Source organism: Anabrus simplex, chromosome 6 (assembly GCF_040414725.1).
Source record: "Anabrus simplex isolate iqAnaSimp1 chromosome 6, ASM4041472v1, whole genome shotgun sequence".
NCBI lineage: Eukaryota > Metazoa > Arthropoda > Insecta > Orthoptera > Tettigoniidae > Anabrus > Anabrus simplex.
This window is the reverse complement of record NC_090270.1, coordinates 333,384,886-333,407,655: the sequence shown is the minus strand read 5'-3', so window position 1 is coordinate 333,407,655 and position 22,770 is coordinate 333,384,886. Positions and strand designations below refer to the sequence as shown.

General features: G+C 42.7%; 1 protein-coding gene across 1 annotated transcript in view; it reads right to left on the bottom strand.

The window, feature by feature from the left end:
• LOC136876545 (uncharacterized) overlaps positions 1-22,770 on the bottom strand; it is a 263,822-nt gene that overhangs the window by 223,540 nt on the left and 17,512 nt on the right. The window lies entirely within an intron of this gene.

Here is a 22,770-nt window from a genome sequence, read left to right as displayed (position 1 = left end):
TCTCGGTGCGACGTAAAGCAAGTAGCAAGAAACGATCATATACAGCGCATAATTAAATCACATGTATCTACGGGTTTATAGTGAATATAGTATTTTTAACACTACTTTAAAATATACTAACAAACTCATGTTTTACGGCATTGCTGTCCGGCTCCGTGGCTAAATGGTTAGCGTACAGGCCTCTGGTCGCAGCGTTCCCGGGTTCGATTCCGGGCAGGGTCGAGTATTTTGTAACCATCTTTGGTTAATTTTTCTGGCACGGGGGCTGGGTGTATGTGTCGTCTTCATCATCATTTAATCCTCATCGCGACCCGCAGGGTGCCTACGGGAGTCAACTTGAAAAATCTGCACCTGGTGAGCCGAACATGTCTTCGGACACTCCCGGCACTAAAAGGAATACGCCATTTCATTACGGCATCGCTTTAATCATCATCATCATCATCATCATCATCTGTTTACCCTCCAGGTTCGGCTTTTCCCTCGGACTCAGCTCCCACCTCTACCGCCTCAAGGGCAGTGTCCTGGAGCTTCAGACTCTTGGTCGGGGATACAACTGGGGAGAATGACCAGTACCTCGCCCAGGCGGCCTCACCTGCTATGCTGAACAGGGTCCTTTGTGGAGGGATGGGAAGATTGGAAGGAAGGAAGAGGGAAGGAAGCGGCCGTGGCCTTAAGTTAAGTACCATCCCGGCATTCGCCTGGAGGAGAAGTGGGAAACCACGGAAAACCACTTCGAGGATGTCTGAGGTGGGAATCGAACCCACCTCTACTCAGTTGACCTCCCGAGGCTGAGTGGACCCCGTTCCAGCCCTCGTACCACTTTTCAAATTTTCGCGGCAGAGCCGGGAATCGAACCCGGACCTCCGGGGGTGGCAGCTAATCACGCTAACCACTTCACCACAGAGGCGGACATCGCTTTAATTATGACCCTTATTATAGAAACTTTTAAGAAGACAGAATACAGGAGTGAAACAAGAAACACACCTCCGTTAACACCTTTGGGAAAAAATCCGTTAGTCTCTTCTGTTTGTTCTGTTAACCTTTTCTTCCTCCACATGCTTTTCAGCAACATTTATTGCTGTGATAAATACTATCATTTATATTCGACTGACTCTGTATGTAGGTTCGAAATCACGCAGCCAAGATTCGTAAATGGAGCTTGTCATCCACGACTTCCGGGGCTGGTATCGTACGTGAAATGTAACGAATTCACACCCGAAAACCAGCGAGGCTTCCGGTTTTCCGATCACTAGAAGTTTATTTTTCGGTTCCCGTCATATTAGCTCCCAGCATCACTGTAAGCCTTTCTCTACTTTCTCTACTCTCTACTCCTCACAAACCACAAATTAAACAACAGTCAATGTTGTACAAAATTTCGAGTTACAGAGTATTTTTTGCTTCAAAGTAAAAAAAGGTTTGCTTCGAGAAATCGATAAATTCGTGTAATCGAATTTCGAGTAATAGAGAAATAAATACACGTGAAGAATAGGACAAACGGCCGGGAAATTGAAGTTACTTCGAGATACTGAAAATTCGAGTAATGGAAGTTCGATATATCGAGGTTCGACTGCATTATTTTTATTTTGTAACTGGTAGATTCACTAACCCTGATGTTGACAAAAATCATTCTTGGGTGAGTTAAAAGAGTCTTCCTCCTTCCCACTTGGCGCCGATGGCGAAGAGTTTTTAACTTCTGCAGATTAAACATTTAGCACTGAACAGCCGACAAACGTCGCCCTTATCCGGAAACCAACCACTCCACTTCAGTGTCACGTTATTTTACATGAAGGGAGTTCCTGTTAGAGAAGGAGGCGTGGAACAAAACAACTTCCAATAGAGCAACCTCTCATTCAGCACGAGGAGGGACTGTCTTATCGCTTCTCTGCGGACAGGCACGACAATTTAATGGAGAAATAATGTGATCAATCTCTCTGGCGCGCATGTGCATAATTCCACTCTCATTAGCAGTAAGGGTGCATTATCTTGATGAACCGAGCGGAGAGTACACGACCCTCGCACAGCAGTCTTCTCCTCTTTCATTCTTATCTTCGGAAGGGCGTTGCGGCATGTAGGCCTACTCTTTCACCTCAGGCGGGGGAGAGATGAACATCAACCCCTCGAGGTTCGAATCTCGGGGCTAATAAAACAAATCCACAGTGCTATTCCGTCAGGCAAGCAACTCAATGTTGAAAACATCCTGGGGATATGAGCTACAAATTTTAGGTAAATAAAGTATAACAAAGTATGAGAAAATATCCTTCATTTATTCCTAAAAATTATAATCCTTTTCTTAATCATCGTTATCCGATCGATTACATCATCAGTTTGCCTTTTTCTACCACTACGAGCGCTAATGTGAGTCAATGCATTGTCAATCCAGAGGTCCACTTAAGCCTTTATAAATACATACGGAGTGGACGTTTTCCAAAAAATCAAAAAAACGCCTGAGGATAATGAACCAAGGAACTCATTACAGAAATAATTATGAAATAAGTCAATTTGGCTAGGATTTTGAGTCAAACAGTAAACGAGTAAATAAACAACCGATTTTAGGCTGTTTTTCCGGAACTGCAATTAGGCGGGGAGAGATTTTCGATTTTTTTTTTTCATAGAGCTATCCAATGCCCGGTTTCTGTCTCATAGCTGTTGCTTTGTTACAGCTGACGACTCGATAAATCTTCGCTGCGTTGCACAGCGGATTAGCAGCTAACTTATCGAACTGTCAACTATTGGCTCGTTGATCAAGTTTTATAAATAGACACTAGATGCCACCCCTCGGTACTGCTTTGTTTTTGTGCATTAAACCTATTGTTCACGGTAAAATGTTTCGTAAAATTTGTTGTACAATTAATTTTATAAAAATTTGGTGAAAACAAGTTGTGTTGCTCACGGTAAAAATTATTTTATAAAATCCGTTGAAGCATCAGGATGGCCATCTATGAACTCACTCCTGAACTAGGATGTCCATGTGCTGCCATCTATCGAAGAACTCTTAAACCAAGAATCAGCTGTTCAACTTACAGTGTGTTTGAGAGTATTCCTCCAACAAACACAGCAAAACTTGCTGCTTTAGCTGCAATTATATATTGTACAGTGGTAAAAAGGAAGAAAAGAAATGCCAGGAAATGTTGGACTCGGGTTGGATCAAAAGAAGAGAAGAAAGTAGTGGATTGCTGTCCTGGGTCGCAAATTAGTTGAGGTTAAAAGACCAGCATTCATATAAGAATTCGGCGATTGTGTTTTCTGCCCCTCTTCTTGCATTTCTCTTGTGGTAAAGTGGTGTTTTAACTTCGTACAAACAAGGAATTTCTGGCATTCGTCCAATAAAACACTAACAGCTTCCTTAGTCCACCCGGATCCTGCCATTTTAGAAAGAAGTGTTTGTTTACAATCGAGCTTCACAATCTTCTCACGATGTAGCGCCAGTATCATCGTGATGTCAGCTTCGCTGATTGGTTCGTTTCATAAAATTAATTTTACGTAATAGAACATGTCCTATTTTACAAAAAGTTTTATAAAAGATTTTATAAAACTTGAATTTGACCGTGATCAACAGGAATTTTATAAAATTAAATTATTGTACAATAAATTTGACAGAAAATTTTACCGTGAGCAACAGGCATTAGATGTGTTCCCTAGATTTTCAGGCGCATGCGCACAAGTAATGCACCGCATTTGAACTTTCTGTGCAGCTTCTATTATCTCCTCTTTGCCATGCAGCGAGAAATTGGTGTTCGACTAATTCTTGAAGACCTCGGTGTCAGTTTGAATTGAATTGAATTGAATTGAATTGAATTTATTGATCATGATTTACATGCCACTGAGACTGAAAAGCCCCTTTATGCAGCGTCTTCTTATAATACAATGCAGATTTATGAAAACAGTAACTACATTTCAGTTTCGTAGTGTTTAAAGACTGTCAGAAGAATTTGACATTGTTTGAGGGTTTCTAATGAAATATGCACACCAGTAGCAGATGTCACGCGCGATCCAGTTTGCTCTTCCCTGTTACTCCAAAACATGAAGACCGTTTGGCCCCAGTATAACGATATATATCGGGTAATTAACATAGTCATATAACCTGTTAGTTCATTGTAACATAATATCGTTAATTAAATTCAATTCACGATAAAAGTATATGCTCTCTGTCAATGCAAGTAGGACTACTACGATAAAGGTGTAATTAGCCTGTTATACTCAGTGTTTTTATGGACACGAATGAAGTCACAGAAACAAATATGATAAGAATCAGTAGTACTGAGTCTTAAAGGGTATCGTAGTTAATATCTTATCAACAATGGAAAATTATTTGTCACAGGACGCAATTAGTCGCCTGTAACCTCTAGCAAACTGCCTCTGTGCATCCGTGGTAGAGTGTCGGCCTCCGGATCCCAAGATAGCGGGTTCAAACCCGGCAGAGGTAGTCGGATTTTTGAAGGGTGGAAAAAAGTCCATTCGACACTCCATGTCGTACGATGTCGGCATGTAAAAGATCTCTGGTGACTCATTTGGTGTTTACCCGACAAAATTAATTAAATCTCAGCCATAGACGCCCAAGAGAGATCCGGTTTACTCTATCTGCCATCTAGCGGACCTAGAGTAAAACGGAACGTCGAAATTGACGAGCAGACAGCCAGATGGCGTCAAATCGAAATGTCTGCATACGGTAGCTGAGGCCATACGATTATTATTATTATTATTATTTTACCTCTAGCAAACCTACGGCAGTATATATTTTTTTAGCCTGAATCCGTCTTCGAATTCATTTTCACTATACTTCATTAAATCATTAGACCGACGATGATATTATCGTGGTCGTTCTAGAATGTTGACCATTTCTACAAATTTCTTCGTCGGAAAAAGATGAGAAAGTCATACAAAATTTTAACATTCACAATATTAGCTGCCGATGCTGAACTACTGTGCAGGCGCCATACATATCTCCTGCTCAGGGCCCTCTAAGTTAGCAAGCGATTTATCGAACCGATAGAGTAGCCAATCTTACGTTGGTGCAACGCCAAAACACAAGTTAACCATTCGATACCGCTATAGGTTCGATATCTCACGTTCCAGAAACCGGGCACAAGACTCACAATTTGAAACATTTTCGGGCCATTTAGCCCTTCAACGTTCGTCAGAATTGAGGACATTGTTTAATTTTACGTTTTTCGTACTATTGGGACCTACCGGGCGAGTTGGCCGTGCGCGTAGAGGCGCGCGGCTGTGAGCTTGCATCCGGGAGATAGTAGGTTCGAATCCCACTATCGGCAGCCCTGAAAATGGTTTTCCGTGGTTTCCCATTTTCACACCAGGCAAATGCTGGGGCTGTACCTTAATTAAGGCCACGGCCGCTTCCTTCCAACTCCTAGGCCTTTCCTATCCCATCGTCGCCATAAGACCTATCTGTGTCGGTGCGACGTAAAGCCACTAGCAAAAAAAAAAAAAAAAACTATTGGGACCCGTGCCTTGTCTGTTAAGAAATGGTTTTAACATTAAAATCCTCAGTGTGGTGTTGCCCGTGAATTTTGTGAACGCGAATGACCGACAGATAATTGTGCTTATGGATGAATGTCCCATCTTGTTATTCTTTGAAGATTAATCCATAGCTCGCCTCGTTCATGTCAGCGCGTTAAAAATAATCCAAGACTGTAGCGGAGAGCTGACCGCAACAAGGGAGGTCGGGTAGTCACCTGTACATTAGTAAATAATTTCCCTCCTATATCAAATAATTCCCGCGAATTTCTGAAAGGATGAAAACGAGGAGCCTGGCATAAGTCAGAGGCAACAATGACAGACTGAGCTAGCAGCCGTGGAATATGCATTCTATGCCCGTTCTCAGAGGAGGAGTCCTCAGCTGTTGTTCTCACAACGCGTGTTAAACCCTCGTTTCAAGATTAAAATCTTCGGACCACCCACAAATCGAACCTGTGACTTCCAGGTAAGAAACAGTGTTACCTACAATCAAGGTATCATACAGAGTTAGTGGCTGCGACGCGAAGCTGTTCCCTCGGATTAGGGAGACAGCAGGTTTGAACCCCGCTGTTGGCAGCCCTCAACATAGTTTTCCGTGATTTCCAATTTTCACATCAGGCAAATGCTGGGGCTGTACCTTAATTAAGGCCGCGGTCGCGTCTTTCGCTGTCCTAGCCCTTTCCTATCCCTTCGTAACCATACGATCTTATATATCGATACTAAATAAATATTGAAATGTCCCATACAATCATGATTGGGAAAGAGACACCAAAAATTGCCGTTTTGAAAAGTACGGTATGATAGATATAAAAACATTTTAAATATTAGTATGCTAGCATTACCTTTTTGTTACTTTCACTGATCTGTCCCAGTCTTTGACAATATGAAAGTGACTGAGGTATGAGCGATGCTTATACAGCCAGTCCCTGCTATGAATCGTATGAAAATGGTGCTCGTAGGACCGCTTCGTGCATGCATTTCAGTGGGCTTGGAGACTGCTATGTAATAGCAACTTCCGACTCAGTGAGGACAGCAACGGGAAACTACCTCACTCATTTCCGTAGTACGCCTCTTCAGTGATGCCTAGACCATCTATGACAGCTAATGGTGGAACTGTAGAGGATTGAACCAGCCTTCGGGTTAAGGACTGAACAAACACACAAACAAACAAACAAACAAACAAACAAACATATTTACATACATATAGGTACGTGTATCTCAAATGGCCATCTGTAAGATGATTGTGATTATGATGATCATGATAATAATAATAATAATAATAATAATAATAATAATAATAATAATAATAATTCCGTGTGGCTATTACTAGCCTAGTGCAGCCCTTGTAAGGTAGACCCTCCGACGAGGTTGGATGGCATCTCCCGTGTACACGGAACTGCATGTTATTGTGTTGAAGGGTAGTGTTGTGCTTGCTGTATGAGTTTTAGGGGTTTCGGCAATTAACCATTCAAGGTTTAAAACTCCGAACCGACCGGAATAAAACCCGAGGCCATCTGAATCAAAAGCCACTTCACTTACCATCAGCCAAGAAGCAGCACATTTGTGTGAGATGATACCCTTTCTACAGCAAGCTTCACTGTAGAAAAACCAAGCCAAAGAAACAATATGTGTTATAGGGTGTTGGGAATTCGAGATGAACAGATAAAAACACGACTTTCCAAGAGTGACATATCTTTGTACATGCTGCTCTCTGAGCAGTAGCCATTTTGAAAATAATGTACTTAAATAAATAGTGTGCAACGAAAGGTATACGGTAACTTATTCCCCATCCATTCACAACATTTATTTTGCCATGGATGTTTTCACAATTTCAACAGGGACACCGGCTATCAATTAAGTAATACCTGGTTGCCAGCCATTAAGAATTTACGTAGGTAGTTCCCTTCCCTGTCCTTTCACTATTGTTCTTTCCTGTCGGTGTTTTCCAAATTCGTACGTTCCTCGTGCCAGATGTTTCATTCCGGGCTTGTGTCTATGTCATACACCTGTCAATGTCATATGTTACGTAAACACGTTATGTGAACCGCTTAGACTGATTCTGATCGTTTGGTCAACTTCCGCTTCGAACGCTAGCGTTATGCCACGTCCTGGGAGCCATCTGGTGGCGAATGAACATACCATTCCCACTTCTATTACAACGTCTAAATTTTAAAGAGTCATTGTTTAAGAAGCCTTTCTCGTGGACAGTCGAGATTTCTTCTGAGGACACAGAGCACAGTTCTCTGAAAAACAAAGAATTTCACCTTATTTTCTTGACACGGCATGACCCCAAATGCCTATAAAGTAACATTTATTTTGGTGCCGAAACCCGGGATCGAACCAGGGACAACATAGGGTAAATAAGTAAACACAAAACGACAAGGGGCTGATGACCCCGTAGTAACCAGCTCCTAAAATAAAGCAATAACTTCTATATTAATGCCAAGGACAACCACAAGGTCGCAGAAGATATTAAAAGATCTCTTTCTCGATGTTCTTTATTTTCTCAACTATAGAATTGATGGGCGAAACACTTTTCTCGTTTATAGCTGCCACTTAAAAAAATACTAACGGTCTTGTGGGGACTAGAGGCGTAAGAGGCTGACGACTGCTATTTTATAGCGGCGTAGAGGTGATTCCAGCCAGAACATTGCGCAAGTTACACGCAACATGCGTGAGCACCGGAGGCGAACTAGTCTCCAATGCAATGGTCAGCTCGTGAAGAAATTGAAAATGTACCTCTAAATTATAGTCTGCAATCTCAAATCAGAGGAACAGAAACTAGTATTACCTTTGATAACAATAACCATAACGGCCGTTAAGAGAGTCATTCAACTCAATTCAAGTTCACACATATGCGAGTGAAATTCCTTGGTCAGTGGCACACCCAAGAAAAGGCTTGTGCAACATCTGGCAACCTGAACTCATCAGGCTCTGGGACGGTGGTTTTGTAAATTATTACGTGTCCTTTTCTCCTCTTTAAAGTGACGTTATTGACATATCATATGTTTTTGAGGAAGTATTAACTCACGAGGGAGCCTCCGTGGCTCAGACGGCAGCGCGTCGGCCTCTCACCGCTGGATACCGTGGTTAAAATCCCGGTCACTCCATGTCAGGTTTGTGCCGCACAAAGCGGAGGCCGGACAGGTTTTTCTACGGGTACTCCGGTTTTCCCTGTCATCTTTCATTCCAGCAACACTCTCCATTCTCATTTCATAGCATCTATCATTCATTAATAAATCACTTTGGGAGTGGCGACCCCATCGTACTAACAGCCTATATAAGTGATTCATTCATTACTTCCCTGACCCGGTCAATGACTGGAAAACAGGTTGTAGGTTTTCATTTTCATAACTCACGAGGAATGTTTTTATTGCCCTAAACGGTTCATAAAATGTAATGGACACTAATGTTTGCTAGCTTTTTACGACGCACTGTAAATAGTAGATTTTCGTGTTTCTACATTTTTGACGCTTTTATTCCAGCTTTTGATTACCATTCCGTCGTACTCAATCACTGAAACACAGTCATCAGCAAATAGCTACCCTAGTTGTACAGCCTCCTATCTACATCTTTTGAAACTGAGGTTCGCCTTGGGAAGTTTAAGCTTATTACCACGTGTTGACAAAATGGGGAAACCAAACAACTCCCCTAACATGAGATCAAAGCATTTTAGTTTGAAACCTCCCAACTGAAATACTCTTTCTTATACATCGATTCGAAATATCTATAGAAACGTCAGCATTCAAAGACAGATGATTTCAAGCACTCTAAATCACGGAAATTGTCATTTCCCACAAGGCAACACATTTTATTTCCATTCCTGTAAAATTCACTGGCTTACAGACAGGATTTTTCACGTTAGGAATGCTTTGATTTCCTTCTAATAAATCAGCTCTTTCGTGGCTGAAATCCGACAGGTAAAGGAAGTTTCTTATACTTATGTTGATATATCGAGCTCTAAACGAAAATTTACCCAAATACATTTTTAAAAATTTCATGCATTTTCCACATCCCATAATTTTACCACTAGATCTGGTACTTCCCTCTCCATTCCTGTCAACCACTCTTCAACGTATAATAGATCCTTCGTTGTGGCTGGGTCACGACTTCCAGCTGCTGTCAGAAAGAAAAAATTCAGGACTGCATGCAGAGATTACTGCTGATTGTTTCGTGTGACTGGTGACGTGTGATTGTGGTACTAGGCTAGTAAGCTAGCTGTACAACTGACGACTACTGTTGTTTAACATTAGATGAAAAAATGATATGTCGTATGGCTTTTAGTGCCGGGATATCCCAGAACGGGTTCGGCTCGCCAGGTGCAGGTCTTTCTATTTGACACCCGTAGGCGACTTGGGTGTCGTGATGAGGATGAAATGATGAAGACAACACATATATCCAGCCCCGTACGGTAGCAATTAACCAATTAAGGTTAAAATCCCCGACCGGGCCGGGAATCGAACCCGGGACCCTCTGAACCGAAGGCCAGTACGCTGACCGTTGAGCCAACGAGTAGGACAATATTAGATTATTATTTTTGTTGTTATAGTGTAATGAACAATCATAATATTTGCCTTTAGCTCATGTATATAGATCAATGTTTATTGTCATACTTGTATTTCCGTTACTTTATTATGTACTGTGTTCTGTTTATGCATTGGCTTATATTTTTCAGTTTGTATTGTACTTCTTTTTCATTTTGATGTTTCTCTTTCTTTTGAATTTTTCTGTCCGGATTTATTTTATTTTATTTGTTGAGCTTTGCTTCCGTTCTTCATTATACGGTCTACAAACCTGTTATTTAGTTTAGTTATTTTTGATTTGATAGTAGAATAGTACTTTTCTTCTCGGCCCTATATGCGCATTATCATGTAATTTACGTGGTTAAGTGTAAAAGATGGCAACGAGCTCTAACTTAGCCACTGCTAAAGTCAAAAATAAATAAATTAATTAAATTTATAAATATACACTGCTCACAAAAAAGTATTACAAATTTGGTATGAACTAGCGCACACACATGCTGTTTCACATCCATGGTGCTCTGCAGGGTTGTTTTGTTTATCCCTTGGTAACATTAATGTGGTGGAATATTGAAGTAAAGTACACAACCCTCCAGTCGTAGCAATTATCTTTGTGACCACACCCCAAACAGGAGTGCTTCGTGACGTACGGCATGTTCTGTCAGTGCTGTGTGAGCTGTCGTAATGGTAAGCAGCACGGGCAGGATAAAGCACAAGACATGGGAAGGCACCGAACAAGTAACCCTCTTGTAAGAAGGACGCACTCAGCGTTATGCGGCAGAGCGGCTCGGAGTGTCTCAACCAGTCATCTTGAGGTTGTGCCAGCGATATCAGGAGCTACACAATGTCAAACGCCGACCTGGTTCAGGCAGAAAACAGAAAACAACACCAGCTGAGGACCTATTTCTTTGTTTACAGGTCCTCCGAAATCGCCGCAGTACCACCAGGAACCTACGAGGTGAGTTAATTAATGCGCAGTGAACTGTTGTCAGTACACAGAACCGGATGACTCCTCATCACTGAAGATGCCGTCTGTAGTTTGCGCAACAGCATTTCAATTGGCAGCTCCGACAATGGACTCCAGTATTTTTTGCCGATAAATCCAGATTTCAGCTTTCTGGGTCAGATTGTCGTATTCGAATCTGGCGACGTTAAGGAGAACGAAATTTGCCTTGCAACGTGCAGGAAACAGTCGCTCACAGTGGCGGATCAGTGATGGTTTGACGAGGAATTTCTTTGAGCCATAAAAGTGACCTAGTAGTCATTCAGGGGGGATTGAGGAGACCACCAGGGACTTCCTTGTAACTGATGGAATTCAAGTAATGGATTGTCCCGCATGTAGCCCCGACCTCAATTGTATCGATCAACTTGGCAGGCATATCCAGAATCGCCCACAGCAACTGCGCACACTCCAGGAGCTGACAGCAGCATTATCGGAAGAATGGAGAGCCATCCCTCAGGATGCAATCCGGAGGTTTATCCGAAACATGCCACGCCGGTGTGCTGTTGTTTGTGTTACGAACCAGGAGTGGGAAAACAGAGCACTGAAAAGGGTTAAGTCTAAGTTTCAGTTCGTTTTCAGTTTTATTCAATTGCCGTGACTTTCGGTTTTGGACCACTGTGTCTGTTTGGGACAATCAACCGTAAATGTGTGTGTATTTTTAGTTTATTTTTAGTTTCTGTACAAAAATAAAGGTTTTTTTATAATCTACGTCTGCAAAATAAAGGCACACAGAGTATTACAGCCGACCAAAAGTCTGATATGGTTTTCTTTGTGAGCAGTACATAAATAAATACAATTCTGACCCAGAGGTTTTCTATTTACTCAAAGACGGGTGTAGCCAGCTAAAACAAGCTGTCATTAAATAACCTCGTGAATGAGGCTAACGGTCTTCTATAATATGAAGGTGAAACTACAGTGACAACGCAGAAGAGCCTATCTTCCTGCGAGGTACGGTAAGCCATTCAGCACGATCAGATGTGTAACCATTCCTGAACAAAGCGTATCGAATCTAAACGCTATAATTACAAATATGATCATCGTGACTGCTTAACATCAGTGGTGGCACCAAAATGCATACACCGCAAAGCGTTCAACTTCAAGCCAAGTGATGATACAACAGCAGGTTCGGTTTATATTTGCGACCACAAGGGCATATCTGAACGTAGAACTCTGCTGACTGATATATTAAAGAATTTGCTGTGTAATCTTTCTTTCTTTCTTTCTTAATCCGTTTAACCCCCAGGGTTAGTTTCTCCCTTGGACTCAGCGAGGAATCCCACCTCTACCGCCTCAAGGGTAGTGTCCTGGAGCGTGACACTTTGGGTCAGGTGATACAACTGGGAAGGAGGACCAGTACCTCGCCCAGGTGGGCTCACCTGCTATGCTGAACAGGGTCTTGTGGAGGATGGGAAGATTGGAAGGGATAGACAAGGAAGAGGGAAGGAAGTGGCCGTGGCCTTAAGTTTGGTTCCATTCCGACATTTGCCTGGGGGAGAAGTGGAAAACCACGGAAAATCACTTCGGCGATGGCTGAGGTGGGAAGCGACGCCCCCCCCCCCCTCTACTCACTTGACCTCTCTAGGCTGAATGGACCCCGTTCCAGCCCTAGTACCACTTTTCAAATATCGTGGCAGAATCGAGAATCGACCGCGGCCCTCCGGGGGTGACAGCTAATCACGCTAGTAATAGTAATAGTAATAATAGTAATAGTAATAGTAATAGTAATAATAATAATAATAATAATAATAATAATAATCTTATTTTACGGCCGGATGCCCTTCCCGACGCCAACCTCAGTTGAGGAGCTAACGAAGATGAAATGAATGACGGTGAATGGAACTGCGTAAGTAGGTACTGTAGTAGGATTCGGCTGTGGCAGGGTTCGAACCCACCCGTCTCCCGAATACAGAGACTTACGTACAATAATAATCTACCTACACCAGGTTGCCATATTTAAGCACTTTCGAATATCATACGACAGAGTCAAGGATCGAACCCGCCCACTTGGCCTGAGAAGGTCTGTACTCATCCAGCCGAGCAAGTGACCGTGCGGTTTGGTTCACACAACTGTCAGCTTGCAGATAGTGGGTTCGAACCCCACTGTCGGCAGCCCTGAAGGTGGTTTTCCGTGGTTTCCCATTTTCACACCAGGCAAATGCTGGGGCTGTACCTAGCCCTTTGTCAATTCCATCGTAGCCAAAAGACCTATCTGTGTCGATGCACCGAAAAGCAGATTGTGGGTTCGATTCCTTGTCAGGAATTCTAAAATTTTAAGAAACAAGGTTTCCACTTCGGGAGGGGCAAGTGGACCTGAGGTTCACTCAGTCTACACCAAAAATGACTACCTTCTATCCCTTCCAGGACCTTCGTGGTATGTACGGACAAGACTTCGCTTTTTATGTTACGTAGACGTTGTTTACACTTTGGACGATATCAGGAACATTGTACTTTCTCGGCCTCTGAGTGCGATGAGTTGGTTGTTGAGATTTAAAATTAAGTCGCACCATGATGACGAAAAGCAGACACCATTGTAACCAATACCCTTACAGCCCATGTGCTTCCACTAGTATACATTGTTTTGGAACATTTAGGATCCTCTTAGCCTGCATGCCTCAGGAGGCAGCGCGCCGGCCTCTCACCCCTCGGTTTCGTGGTTCAAATCCCGGTCACTCCATGTGAGATTTGTGCTAGACAGCAGGACAGGATTTCCTCCCGGTACTCCGGTTTTCCCTGTGATCTTTCATTCCAGCAACACTCTCCAATCATCTGTCAGTCATTAGTCGCAGAGAAGTGCGACAGGCTTCGGCACCCGGCACAATTCCTATCCTCGCGGCAAGAAGACGGCTTCATTCATTCCATTCCTGACCCGGTCGAATGACTGGAAACAGACTGTGGATTTTTCAGGATTCTCTTCTTGCGGTGACCGAACTGCAGTGGCAACGTCACGTTCTCCCGTTAAAAGAGAAACAGATGGTCAACATCATGTCCAGACTGTCCTCAACACCACAGTGCGACCAAGTAACATACCGTAACGACAGTGAGTAAGTGATGGACGCATTTTCAACCTTGCTTCTATTAAGTCATTTCAATTACTCTACTTTTTCCCTTATTCACTGTGAATAATAATAATAATAATAATAATAATAATAATAATAATAATAATAATAATAATAATAATAATAATAATAATAATAATAATAACATTATCGCCTGTTCTGATTGCCAACGACTGAGCACACGCGAGGGTGTCAGAACTTTGTCCTACAGGAGTTCTTTAAAGTGCCGGAACTTGTTACATTTAAATACACTCAAATTTCTATGATGCGAACCGGGATCGAGTCCGCCGTCGTAGAAAGAGACGATCAGCGAATAATCGATTGTGTCACTAAGTTTGGTAACAAAATGACGAGTTTAGTTCCCCATGCGTACCTCATTTCAACTGCCGGTAAGTACTGAGCTAATTATTTTTCCCACGGCGACTGTAGCTTTCTTCTCAGTTCTAGACCTAATTAATTACAACGGCACACTTTCTCGGGGTTGTTGACCACGAAATCGCCCCACGGTACTACAGTTCGTATCCCAGGAAAGGAACTGATTATATAATATTGTTTAGAACAGGCGCCGTGTTCCCACCCGCCTGATCGGGCTTAGATTCCGGACTCTGTCATAAATTTAAAGCTGCTTCGAGAGCACTCGGAGCCGGCTGGTGATAATAGTTGTCAGACTACCAACCCTCATAAAATAACTATCACTACCATAGGAAGGATCATGGAAAAGAGGAAACATCATTTCCTTTGTACTTATAGGTATCTGATGACATCAAGGTGTGAGACTAGCCGCGGTTTAGAATCGAAGTCGTAATGCAAACAGATGTAACATTTACACTCTGAAAATCTGTATATACGGGGCAAAGTTCGCCGTACGGTTAGGGGCGCGCAGCTGTGAGCTCGCATCCGGGAGACAGTGGGTTCGAACCCAACTGTCGGCAGCCCTGAAGATTGTTTTTCGTAGTTTCCCATTTTCACACCAGGCAAATGCTGGGGTTGTACCTTAATTAAAGCCACGGCCGCTTGTTTCCCATTCCTAGTCCTTTCCTGTCCCATCGTCGCCATAAGACCTCTCTGTGTCGGTGCGACGTAAAGCAAATAGCAAAACAAAACAAAAAACAAAAAATCTGTATATATCTTATGTTCCTAACCTTTCCCCCTGCATTCATCTTCATCTTTTTGTCTCTTCCGTTTTCCTGAGTTTATCCGGCTCTCTCTTCACCCTGCCCTTTACATCAACTGTGAAGATGCGTCAAGAAAAGAGCGAAGTCATCTCCGAAGCTCTGACGTGTCAAAATCGTCCCCTAAATGAGTGCCAATATCAGTTCTCCTAACACAGCTGGGAAGCAGAAATTGTTTCCTTGGGAACTGAGAAGAAACAGACGAGGGACTTGTATTCATGAGCAGTGAACACCTGACCGGCTTTGTGGTGTAGTCGTTAGATTGATTAGCTCCCACCTCCGGAGGCCCGGGTTGGAATCCCGGTTGTGCCACGAAATATTAAAACTGGTACGAGGGCTGTAACGGGGTCCACTCAGCCTCGGGAGGACAACTGAGTAGACGGGGTGTTTGATTCCTACCCTGGCCATCCTCCAAGTGGTTTTCCGTGGTTTCCCACTTCTCCCACAGGCAAATGCCGGGATGGTATCTAAACTTACGTCCACGACCACTCCTTTCCCTCTTCCTTGTCTAGCCCTTCCAATCTCGCCCATCCCCCCACAAGGCTCCTGTTCAGCAAAGCAGGTTAAGCCGCCTGGGCGAGGTACTGGTCCTCCTTCCCAGTTGTATCCTCGACCCAAAGTCTCCCGCTCCAGGAGCTCCAGGACACTGCACTTGAGGCGGTAGAGGTGGGATCCCTCGCTGAGTCCGAGGGAAAAACCAACCGTGGAGTATAAACAGATTAAGTAAGAGTGAAAGACCATCTTATTTTATTAGTGGTTTAATTTCGCATTATTTCAGATAGGTTTTCAGTAAAAGAAAAGGGCACGAAATGGCTAGGACAGGGAAGGAAGCGGCCGTGGTCTTAGAAATTAAGATAGGGCTGCCGATGGTAGGGATCGAACTCTATCTCTAGAATGCAAATTCTCGGGTACATGGCTATTACTACGTAGCCAAGTCTCTCGGTAATGCGGAGATTGTCCTTGACTTTGGCCTTTGTCATATTTACCTTTGTCTCTTGTCTCGGTTGCACTATTTTCACACTCTGACCGTTTAATGTGTTTTTCCTATTCTGCGTTTTCAGTCCGAGAATTTACAAACGTTAAATGTTTTGTTCCTGTTACTGGTGGTCTAGTACTTGGTTACAATTCCAGACGAGTAACTCTATACCACCTTCGTGGAAGAACATTCCCCATTGTATTGTAATTGATGTTTTGAGATTGAAGCACGGCTGTTCTTTTACGTCGTCTACTTCCGGCGTGTTGCTACAGCTGTAGATCTCGATGAGAAACACGTCCGCTGCATTAAACATGACCGCTGTAGTTAGAGCAGAAAATTGACAAGACCTGCCAAGTCTTCATGGAGCTGCAAGACGATGCAGTCTGAGCGAAATTCCTTGGATAGGAGTGTTGGACTATATCCAAGACTGCGTACGTGTATATATGACACGACTTTAAGCAGGTACAACAATGATAAATGCAATATATCACTGCACAAACTACTATATTAGGTATGAACCTAAATAATAAATAGGGAACATCTATACCACTTAGTTATTTAAAACAAAAAGTCAAAGCTGCCTTGTCAGACTGACAAAGCTTTACTGCAACATATTTAAAAACAAGCAATCCAAGAAATAATGTTTAAAATTACTACAGTATACAGATTAACAAATGTTCAAGTCCACAAATAACTCAATCATGTAAAACTATCAAGGGAATGTCAAACCAAAAGGTCTATTGCATCCTACAACAACTGCAGAAATCTTTCTGTATACACGTCAAACTCAGCTTTACTCGAACTGCCGTTAAATTTGACTTCCAGATATTTAATTGTTGTTTATAGTTTGAATTCAAAATATTTATATCATTCGGGTTACAATCGGAATCATTGTGGGACTGGTCGGAAGCAGGAAGAGAGATTGCAATCATTCCGGTTTCTTTGTTACCTTGAAGTGCGTCGCACAACAAACATTTCTCTATGGTCAGTTCCGATGCGCCCTGTTGATATGTATGGCAACGCCTCAAGGGTTTAATACAAAGAAACCACTTCTCCCTTCGCAAAAATCAAATGATCTTAAATGTGTCTCACGCTCATGGTCATCCATCAACGGCTGCTAATTTCAGATGGCAACCAGCCATAAGACAGCCTGTACGGTTGCTAGGTAACATTGTCTAACCATCCATCCGAACCTTACATCACTACCTGCACGGTTGCTGAGTAACATTGCCTGACCATCCATACCTTACGTCACTGCCTGCACCGTTGCTGGGTAACACTGTCTAATTGTCCACCCATACTACATCACTGCCTGCACGATTACTAGGTAACAGTGTCTGACCATCCACCCGTACCTTATATCACTGCCTGCACGGTTACTGGGTAACACTGTCTGACCATTCATCCGTACCTTACATCACTGCCTGCACGGTTGCTAGGTAACATTGTCTGACCATTCATCCGTACCTTACATCACTGCCTGCACGGTTGCTAGGTAACATTGTCTAACCATCCATCCGTACCTTACATCACTGCCAGCACGGTTGCTAGGTAACACTCTCTGACCATCCATCCGTACCTTACATCACTGTCTGCACGGTTGCTATGGTTACACTTCCGTCACACATACTTTCGAGTCTCATTACACAAATAATTTTCGGATGACCGGTGGTGGTGGTGGTGATTACTGTATTAGAAGTAAGTATAAATGTTTCGGATGACCCCCAGCCACAAGACATATTTACAGTGTTTCAAAATGTACAGTATCTCAGTTTGAGCAGGCAGGTTTACGTTGTCTATCTGAGTGGGCATTATAGCAATATTGTTATTGTTCGGATTATCGTCTTGGTTATCAAAAGTCATAGATACATTAGGTCGTACTGCATCAATCATGACAATCTAAGGATCGAGCCCTAACCTATACTAAATCAGCTGTTGTTTACAATATGACCGGGCGAATTGGCCGTGCGGTTAGGAGCGCGCAGCGGTAAGCTCGCATCCGGGAGATAGTGGGTTCGAACCCCACTGTCGGCAGCCCTGAAGATGATTTTCCGTGGTTTCCCATTTTCACACCAGGCAAATGTTGGGGCTGTACCTTAATTAAGACCGCGGCCGCTTCCTTCCCATTTCTAGGCCTTCCCTGTCCCATCGTCGCTATAAGACCTATCTGTGTCGGTGCGACGTAAAGCAAATAGCAAAAAATACCACTAACGTGTATGTTTCGCGAAACCCAAGCTCTTAAAACAGAGTGAGTTAAAATGTGCGATTTGTACCAACATCTTCCAAATCGTATTAATAGTACAGGAAAAATATTCCATGTCTTGAAAAGTCAACCGAGATATATTTATTAATTAATTAATACGGTCACCCAGTTTGTTTTACCATCACTACCATGGAAATCACGAAGATGATGTGCACTCTACTTTCTATTCACGGCGTTGCCTAGGCCTTACTGTCAGCCATATTTGATACGGGCAATGTGGTTTTCCTGCACGGCACTGCGTATACTGACTGCAGCAGGGAATGCACAACAATATCATAATGTGATTAGAACACAAAACTCTCATAATTTTGAGATATAAGGTAGAATCGTAATTCAATGCTGAACATTGAAATAAGCGTTCAGTTGATACGGCCCTGGATGTAGAAGAGGCGGTACATTAGCCAACTGAATTTTTAAATCCTTTGACTCGTCCTGGAACTACTCTCCACAAACTGACTTTTGAGGTAGGTTCCCCTATATTATTGCTCCGCAACTTAAACAGACAACAATTATACAATGGCACAAGATTGTTAGTCAAATTGTTAAAAAATATTCTACTTGAGTGCGCGATCCTCACTGGGTGTGGAGCCAGTGACGCTCTTTTGATCCTTCGAATGCCAACGATAACCACCGACCTACCATTTTAGTGTAAAATGCTCCAGTTTCCAGCAAAGGTATGTTTTAGTATGACTATTAATAAAGCACAGGGCCAAACTCTAAACTTTACAGGTCTAGAACTGAGCGTTGAATGTTTTTTAAACTCTGTGGCCCTGTCACGTGTTACTTCCAAAGGAAATGCATCTGGGTTGGCCCCAGATAGAGAATGACGTAACGTAGTATATACGGCAGATATTCAATATGTAAGGCCATCCGTGCAAAACCAGGGCGGATCGACTAGTTTCTTGTAATTTTGTTTGTAATATAAAGCAAAGGAAGCTTGTAGTTTTGCGTGACTTTATATCGTGATTCTTTTAGGACCTCTAGTTTTACGTGAAGTTCGAACCGCAGGGGCTTTTCATTTAAAATGCCACATGCACTGGCTGGGATTCTAACCGGGGCCTTCTTGGTAAGAAATCAGTGATGATTGAACTCAGCTATCACGCCCCTCGAATATAGAATAACTAGTAATAACATGGTTGATTTTGGTTCGTAAGTATTGGGAAAGATTGAAAGCCTGTGGTTTTGTAGCAGTCTTGGAGAGGAAAAAAAGCATATATTATTTCCCTAGGAATGTTACCCACTGATCGGGCCGGACATCAGTAATTTAGATCTGCAAAGCAAGCAGCTCGATAAAGAACTTCCGAGCCAATCTCACTTACTGTATACGCGACACTCTCGGTTAAAGTAACCGTGCAGGAATCTTCTTTCCATTGCTATGCTAGCCATGTTCTAACAGGCGCAGGAAGCGAGAAAGTGTTCAGAAGGGGGAATGGGTGCGTGCAAGATACTTGGGACCAGGGCTGGGTAAAGTTCAGCTCTAGCAAATCCATAGACAGTGAGATCGTAAGAGAAATGGATGTATACAAATATTTTGAAGAACGGTGGGGAATACAAGTGCGATAAACAAGTGCAAAAAGTAAAGAACTGGTCTGCATGTAAGACACACTTGAACTCGGTTCCACTGCTTCTGAAACTTAAATCATGAGCTAGAAGATCTCTAGTGGGATGAAAAGAGAATTGATCTCAATTTATTTGAAACGAATTTATAAGAATTTGGCAGCGATTACTTGGCTAAAATACCCCTCGCGGACCAAAAAAAGAAAGGGCACAGCCAGAAAACAACATTTCTCATCGGGCTGGGGATTTTAATCAATTCTCGTTAATACCTCTGGCTCGGAGACTAGGTTGTTTACACCCCACTACAAACCACCAAAGACACACGCAATGATGAATACATCTTTCCACATAGGGTTGGCGACAGGAAAATCATCCAGTCGTAGAAACTGGGCTCATTCTGCATACTATAGCATCGATCCAAACTGGGAAAAGGCCAGAAATAATGATTTTGTCCCACCAGCTACTTTTATGGTTTTCGGAGACGCCGTATTACTGGAATGTTGTCCCGCAGAAGTTCACATACGTGCCAGTGAATCTACTGACATAATGCTGGGGTACTTGATCACCTTCAAATAGCACTGGGCTGAGCCGCGTTCAAACCCACCATCTTCGGTTCAGAAAGCCAGGGTTCTACCGCCTGAGCCACTCGACCCTGCATTGCTCGTAACAGAGTATTATTATTATTATTATTATTATTATTATTATTATTATTATTATTATTATTATTATTATTATTATTATTATTATTATTTTCGCATTGTCATGCCCAACTGAGGAGCACGCTTGAACTTATTTAGCTAATGATTTTGCTTTCTTCTCTTCCGAAAATTTCTTCATCCTCTCACTGAAATTCTTCTAACGTTCTTCTGTCCAGGTTTTATTAGTTCTAGCTTTTGGCTCCGCGAAACAATGATCATTAATCAGTGTTCTGAAAGCAGATAGGGGCTGTCTGGCCGAGGCGGTAAAGGCGTGCTCGGTTCGAATCCCCGTCAGGAAGTGATCAAATTTAAGAAACGAGATTTCCACTTCCGGAGGTGCACATGGCCCTGAGGTTTACTCAACCTACACCAAAAATGAGTACCAGGTTAATTCCTGGGGGCAAAGGCGGCCGGGCGTAGAGCTAACCACTGTACCCCATCAAGTGCCGAGGTTACGGATAGTGGAAGCCTTTACCTTCCAGCCCTCCAAGGGCCTTCATGGCCTGTACGGAGATGACTTTGCTTTTGATGAATTTTTCTGAAAGCAGATTGGTTCTTCACAGCTTCTTGGCTGATGCTGATTTCCTGAAGATCTGATTCTATTTCATTTAGCCAACTGTTCTTGACTTTCAGTGTGAAGGCAAGATTTAGAATTATTCTCCTGTTCCTCTAACGGGCGCGTCCCAGGTGGCGGATCGGGGGGGATCGCCGGACTTGCCCGGAGAGTCTAAGGGAAATAAAGTACCTCTCACGGACCGAAAAAAGAAAGGGTACAGCCAGAAAACAACATGAGGCAATCTCTAAGGCTCAACGCCTTAGTTGTATTATTATTATTATTATTATTATTATTATTATTATTATTATTATTACAATTCGCTTTACGTCGCACCAACACAGATACGTCCTGTGGCGACGATGAGATAGGAAAGGAGTAGGAGTGGGAAAAAAGCGACCGTGCCTTAATTAAGGTACAGCCCCAGCATTCGCCTTGGGTGAAAATGGGAAACTACGGAAAGGCACACTCAGGGCTGCCGATAGTGGGGTTCGAACACACTATCTCCCGAATATAAACTGAAATTACGTGACGCACACCATGCAGCCACTTGCTCGGTTAATATTTTATTTTCAGCAATAATGACAAATGACGCTATATAACAGAAGCAGGCAAAGTAAGAGCCATTTCAGCAGCGCGATCTAAGATGAAACAAAAAGAAAAGAAAACCTGTATACAATGTAATGATCGCGAGCCCGCTATGTACAAAAAGAACCATCACATGAAGCAACGTCTGAAAAGTTGAAGAAACGGACCAGCCGTAAGACATGCGGTAATGAACACATTTCATCAGAGTAGACACATTCCATACGCAAAGAAAGGTGATGGATGACACCAGCGCCGTTTATTTTACTGCTTCCCCACCCGTCTTAGTTGGTCTAGTTGGCAAATTATTTCCTTCCCGGTGCTATGAATGTCCAGTTTCGTTCTTACCAAATACCGTGATTCCGAGCGATATCAAGGATATGAGAGGATGTTGTTGTTGTTGTTATCGTATTCACAAATATGCTATCAATTGTGTACACCCTTTTACTTACAAATTATATACACACACTAATGAACTGCCATCTTGAACTGACTCGATGAAGAAGAAGTAGAAGAAGACTACTGCCGCATTAGTAAGTCAAGCAACTACCAACACAACAAACTCACAACATGAGTTCACACGCTTACTGACACTCCTCAGTAACAACTCTCGCTAATTCAACTCAACAACCCAAGACTGTCTCTTTATATACCTTGCCTGGCCAGGCTTCCAGAAAAGTATGACACAACATGTTTTCCCGTATCTTCTCGAGTCTCCAATAAGCTATGTACAAATGGATAGAACATTCTGTAAAACTCGAGTGACAAAGGTGCATTGTTCTGCAATCTTACCCCGTGTTGCACAACAATACGCTAGATTTATACATCTTATTTACAGGTAATAATAAATTATATACTATTAATTACGTATTCTTACATTAAATAAAGTCTTATAAACATACATACAGCAGAAGT